This window comes from Musa acuminata, chromosome BXJ2-1 (assembly GCF_036884655.1).
Source record: "Musa acuminata AAA Group cultivar baxijiao chromosome BXJ2-1, Cavendish_Baxijiao_AAA, whole genome shotgun sequence".
In the NCBI taxonomy this organism is placed as follows: Eukaryota; Viridiplantae; Streptophyta; class Magnoliopsida; order Zingiberales; family Musaceae; genus Musa; species Musa acuminata.
In genome coordinates, this window is record NC_088338.1 from 23,175,361 (window position 1) to 23,182,500 (window position 7,140).

Sequence of the window (7,140 nt, forward strand, 5' to 3'; positions counted from 1 at the left end):
CATCCTTCCAAAGAATAGGAAGGATATGGCACTTAGAATTTCAGAAGACCTCTTGAGAGAAAACTCAAGTGATGAGGACTGTGACGATGACTTGGCACATCTAACAAGAAATTTTAAAAAATTCATTAAAAGAAACAAGTTTAAGAATGACAAAAAAAATAAACTTGAACCCAAGAAGGACCAAGTTTTTTTTTTTATAAGTAAGAAGGACCAAGTTATTTGCTATGAGTGCAAAACGCCGGGGCACTACAAGAGTGACTGTCCCCAAGTCAAAAAGAGAACATCAAAGAAAAAGGCGCTCAAAGCAACATGGGATGACTCGAGCACGTCCGAAGAAGAGGAGTCCAACACCGAGCAAGTTGCTCATTACGCCTTAATGGGCATCGGAGAGGAGGTAACAAATTCAATGGATGCAGATTTATCATTTGATAAATTATTAAATGCCTTTCATGACTTATTTGATGAATGCAAGATTATTAGTAGAAAATATAAATTGCTAAAAAAGGAGCATGATAGTCTTACTTGTAATTTCGATAAGTTAAAAGCTGAATATCATGATAGTTTAGGTTCATGCATAAAATGCCATGATCTAGAAACTCTCCAAAAGGAAAACTTGCTACTTAAGGACACCTTGAAGAAATTCGAGGTTGGTAGCAAGTCCTTGAACATGATCCTTGCAAACAAGGGTCACGTTCCCAAAAGAAGTGGAATCGGATTTGTGAGAAGTCCTCACCAAAATTCAACCACCTTCATAAAGGCCCCATCTTACATGTTCGACACCAAAGCAAATGCAACTTTTGTTGCAAACTTGGACACAAAACGTATTATTGTCCATTCAAGAAAATTAGTCCGAACAAATTAATTTGGATTCCTAAAGGAACCATGATAAATTCTATGCAACATGATAAACAATGTAGATCTATTTTTGAGGCACCCAAAAGCAAATGGGTACCTAAAGATCATCCTTTCTTGTAGAAACCTATACCATCGCAAACTATGAGAAAGAGATGGTACCTTGACACTGTAGCGGTGACCAGATCTTGGGCGATGGTATAGTAGTGATGATGACACTATAGCGGCGACCAGATCTAGGGCGACGGACTGTAGCGGCGACGACACTGTAGTGGCGACCATATCTTGGGCGATGGTACAATAGCGACGATGACACTGTAGCGGTGACCAGATCTCCGTAGGTACTGTAGCGGTGATCTGATTTCCTACAGCGTTGGCTGCTTCCCAAGGGCGACTGTACTGTAGCGGTGATCAGATCTCCCTAGGGCGATCCGACTCCTGCAGCGTTGGCTCTCTCCCACGGGCGACAGTACTGTAGCAGTGATCTGATCTCCTGTAGCGTCGGCTTCTCCCCAAGGGCGACAATACTGTAGCAGCAACCAGATCTCCCTAGGGCGACGGTATTGTAGCGGCGATCTAATATACTGTAGCGGTGGCTTTTCCCAATGGCGTCGTTTCTGTAGTGGCGACCAGAAGAGGGATCAAACAATACAACGATGGCCCCTAGGGCTGGCGATGGTGGCGGGAGGGTTGAAACGATGGCAAGGCTCCCTTCCGTTACCCCCCAAGTTGCTCCTCCACCATATCCTTTCCAGAGAGAAACTCCTTCGACGAAGCATCATAGAAGCAGGTCGCGCTCTAGATCGTGGCAGCCTACTCTCATTTCCAGCGATCCTCGGCCTTGGACTAGCCTCTTCAAGGACTTCCAAGGCCGAGGATCGCTAGAAATGAGAGCAGGCTGCTTCGATGCTGCTTCGTCAAAGGAGTTTCTCTCTGGAAAGGATATGGTGGAGGAGCAACTTGGGGGGTAACGGTAGGGAGCCTTGCCATCGTTTCAACCCTCCCGCCACCATCGCCAGCCCTAGGGGCCGTCGCTGCCATGTTTGATCCCTCTTCTGGTCGCCGCTACAGAAATGACGCCATTGGGAAAAGCCACCGCTGCATTATATTAGATCGCCGCTACAGTACCGTCGCACTAGGGAGATCTAGTTGCTGCTACAGTATCGTCGCCCTTGGGGAGAAGCCGACGCTGCAGGAGATCAGATCGCTGCTACAGTACTGTCGCCCGTGGGAGAGAGCCAACGCTGCAGGAGTCAGATCGCCCTAGGGAGATATGATCGCCGCTACAATACAGTCGCCCTTGGGAAACAACCAACGCTGTAGGAAATCAGATCACAGCTACAATACCTATGGAGATTTGGTCGCCGCTACAGTGTCGTCGCCGCTACTGTACCATCGCCCAAGATCTGGTCGCTGCTATAGTGTCGTCGCCGCTACATGGGATCGACCGGGATCACAAAAACACTCCTTATGTACATGGTAGGCCCTTCTCAATAAACTACCTACAATAGACAATATGCAAAGAAGAGGTATCTATCATGTTAACCGATGCTCCCTTTGTATGCAACAAGAAGAAACTGTTGACCACCTCTATTTTGCTTGTGATTATACAAAATGGATATGGAAGGAGATTCTCCAGCGATTTGAACTCAATAGACTGCCGCAACCAAACTTGCACCAAGAACTAGGCGACCCCATGCAATGTTTCTCAAGAAAAGGGCCTCTCACACAACTAGCAAAGGTTACTTTCAGATGCGCTATTTGGTGGATGTGGAAGGAGAGATGTAACAGAATCTTTGAATGTCAACACACAAACAATGCTCAGCTCTTGAAATAGATTATTAGAGACTCAAGATCCTGTATGGAGCAAGATCTCAAAACGGAGCACTTTACCCAAAGAGAAAAAGATATTTTTATCAAATTTAATTTTGCTATTAGCTAAAGATCTTGGGAATGATGCCAAATTATGTACCCACAGGTAGTTTTGATATATCTTGATAAACATTTTCTATGTTGACTATAATTAGGAGTTATAGTCTACAGCATGTGTAGTCATAACTATCGCATTCCGGGAGAAATAGGATTAAGGAGACACCAGGTACCATTAGCAATGAACTCAGAAACCTTCCAATCTTTGGGAGCCCCAAGATCTTTTCGTATTCTGTCGCCATATAATTGAAATATACTCTTCCCATTCACCCAAGGATCGTACCACATATTAGTACTAGTTCCAGAAGAGATTGCATAAGAAATGTGTTTGATTAGCCAATTCCTTGCCTTTAAAATTCCTTTCCAAGCTGCAGAGTGGTATGTTCTTGTTGAAATTTCCGAGATTGATTCCTTTAAAAGATACCTAGCAGAAACCCAATGTGACTATAAGGAACATTTGTTTTGCAAAAGATCCCACAATTGCTGTACCCGACATGCTTGATTCCAATCTATAGTATTTCTCAAGTTTAGCCCCCCTTCATCTTTTGGTTTACAAATGCTATCCCAATTTATCATATGCATTGCCTTATCATTTGTGCCATTCTAGAAGAAGCTCATTAATAACCATTCAATATCTTGGAGAAGTCCAGTAGGCAGAAGAAATGCATTACACCAATATATAGAGTAGGAGTGCAATACCGAACGGATGAGTTCGAGTCGTCCTGCTTTTGATAGAAACCTATTTTTCCAAGAAGAAATTATATTCTTTATTTTTTGTAAGATAGGCTGACAGTGGGTTTTGTGAATGCCTATGGATATTGGCGGGAGACCCAAATAAGGAACTGGCAAGCTTCCCTCACTAACACAAAATCGTTTTTGGAGATGAATTTCTCAATAGATCAATCTTAGATGGAAGCCAAGATGATCTATGAAGTGTATAAGAAATTTTTTTTTTTTGGTAAGTAAATATAAATTGATTATGTGTAAAGTTTCTACAAATAGCTTTATCTATACAAGTCATAGACAAAGCCAAGTAACTCATAGAGTGCGAATGCGATAGTTATGACTACACATGCTGTAGACTATAACTCCTAATTATAGTCAACATAGAAAATGTTTATCCAGATATATCAAAACTACCTGTGGGTACATAATTTGGCATCATTCCCAAGATCTTTAGCTAATAGCAAAATTAAATTTGATAAAAATATCTTTTTCTCTTTGGGTTAAGTGCTCTGTTTTGAGATCTTGCTCCATACAGGATCTTGAGTCTCTAATAATCTCTTTCAAGAGCTGATCATTGTTTGTGTGTTAACATTCAAAGATTCTGTTACATCTCTCCTTCCACATCCACCAAATAGCGCATCTGAAAGTAACCTTTGCCAGTTGTGTGAGAGGCCCTTTTCTTGAGAAACATTGCATGAGGTCGACTAGTTCTTGGTGCAAGTTTGGTTGCGGCAGTCTATTGAGTTCAAATCGCTGGAGAATCTCCTTCCATATCCATTTTGTATAATCACAAGCAAAATAGAGGTGGTCAACAGTTTTTTCTTGTTGCATACAAAGGGAGCATCGGTTAACATGATAGATACCTCTTCTTTTCATATTGTCTATTGTAGGTAGTTTATTGAGAAGGGCCTGCCATGTATATAAGGAATGTCTTTGTGATCCCGGTCGATCGCATGTCCAACTGCTTGGGACCCACTTGTTATTTCTTTGCCTAATTTGATTCCATGCAGATGTGGCACTAAATTTGCCATTGTCATGAGGCCAAATGAGTATATCTGAAGAGTTGTTCCTGATTGGAATAGCTATAATAGTTAGCCAAAGTGATAACATTTCGAGAGAAGTAGGATTAGGGAGACACCAGGTATCGTTAGCAATGAACTCGGAAACCTTCCAATCTTTGGGAGCCCCAAGATCTTTTCGTATTCTGTCACCATATAATTGAAATATACTCTTCTCATTCACCCAAGTATCGTACCACATATTAGTACTAGTTCTAGAAGAGATTGCATAAGAAATGTGTTTGATTAGCCAATTCCTTACCTTTAAAATTCCTTCCAAGCTGTAGAGTGGTATGTTCTTGTTGAAATTTCCCAGATTGATTCCTTTGAAAGATACCTAGCAGAAACCCAATGTGACCATAAGGCACATTTGTTTTGCAAAAGATCCCATAATTGCTGTACCAGACATGCTTGATTCCAATCTCTAGTATTTCTCAAGTTTAGCCCCCCTTCATCTTTCGGTTTGCAAATGCTATCCCAATTTACCATATGCATTGCCTTATCATTTGTGTCATTCTAGAAGAAGTTCATTAATAACCGTTCAATATCTTGGAGAAGTCTAGCAGGCAGAAGAAATGCATTACACCAATATATAGAGTAGGAGTGCAATACCGAACGGATGAGTTCGAGTCGTCTTGCTTTTAATAGAAACCTATTTTTCCAAGAAGAAATTATATTCTTTATTTTTTGCAAGATAGGCTGATAGTGGGTTTTGTGAATGCCTGTGGATATGAGCGGGAGACCCAAATAAGGAACTGGCAAGCTTCCCTCACTAACCCCCAAAGTTTGTGCAATAAAGACCTTTTCCTCAACGTAAGGGCTCATATATACTTTACTTTTCGCATGATTTAACTGAAGTCCAGAAACCATACCAAAGTCATTCATAATAGTAGCTAGGTTCTTTACTGAAGTTGGTTCATTTTGGAGAAAGATAAGTAAATAATCTACAAATGTTATATGTGATATATGAATAGAACCAACAATGGGTACCTTAATGCTGCCATTTAAGACTGCGTGTTCCAACATACAGCTAAGTCCTTCCATCATAATAGTAAAGAGATACGGAGAGAGTGGATCACCTTGTCGGATGCCATTCGTGCTCCCAAAAAAACCAATAGGTGAGCCATTAAAGAGTATCGAAAACTTTGGAGTTTCCAAGCAAGATTGAATCCAATTAACCCATTGCTGTGGGAAGTTCATATCGAGGAGCATCTTATAGATAAATTTCCTATTAACTGAATCAAAGGCTTTCCATAAATCAGCTTTAAAACAGATTTGTGTCCCTCTTGCTTTTGAATGCAAATCTTTGACCAAGTCATTAGCAAGCAAAATGTTATGATGTATACTTCTCCCTTTGATGAAAGCAGCTTGATTTGGGCTAATGATCTTGTGTATTACCTTTTGCATTCTATTTGCCAATACTTTTGAGATGATCTTGTAAATAAAGTTGCATAACGATATGGGTCGATAGTTCTCTAGTGAATCAGCCCCTGCATTCTTCGGAATTAAAGAAATAAAAGTGCAATTCATCTCTCTAAGAATATGACCTGAAGAGAAAAAATGTTGGCAAGCCTTGATCACATCATTTCCAATAATAAACCAAGCAGTTTGGTAAAATTCAGCTGGAAATCCATCTGGACCTGGGCTTTTGTGCTTTGGTGACTTAAGGACAACACATACAATATTGTTCAAAAAAGATTGTAAATAGATAGGTTAAGGCAACAATATGCAGCTGAAATTTTCTGCAGCATAGATTTTCAAGAGTAGTAGATTGGACATAAAAGATCAATAGTTTATATTGAGAATTTTTCGATGAAACCAAAGAGAAATCTCCTGTTAGGAAGTGTCAAAGATGTCATAAAAATTTTGTAGAAATTTGGATAGAAAAAGCATAGTAGCAAGATCAAACAGATGGTGCTATGCGGTTGGAATTCTGCAATGTATCTTTCATCGTAGAGATGAAAACTTTGTGACGAAAAGTTTATGCAGCAATATAGGAACAATTTGTTTTTTTTTTGGATTTTCGAATAAGGATAACTAAATTGCAGCAGCAGTAAGGTAGGAAATTGGAACCTGTTGCAATTCACGGGGAGATCAATGGATGATCCGCGGTGGTGGAGATGATGACAGAATTCGGCGACAATCTTTTAAGCAATTGTGGGAATTGCTTTGGATGGTTGTGGAGGGTTGAGAGATGGCTGTGGAAGGGCAGCGAGACACCAAGAACGCTGCTCTGATACCAAGTGTTAGAACCCTTGCAGATTCTAAACTTGGAGTTGATCTCTTTAGGGGATCGACCTCCTTGGAACTCTATAGGGGTTCCTCCCTCCAAGTTGCTGCTCAATAGCTGCAGAAAAGTTTCATCTATTGCTTATGAAAAGAGGAGGAATATATGACTATTAATAGGGCTTCTAAACCCTAACTCTTAATAGGACTCCTACTTCTAACCAACTCCTAATAGGACTCCTACTCAAGACTCCTATTCCTTTACAACTCTTTATTCTTCTCTAAGAAACAACCTCCTAACCCAAGCCGACCTCTTCACCTCTTTAATAGGGGTCGGCTTAGGTAGGTT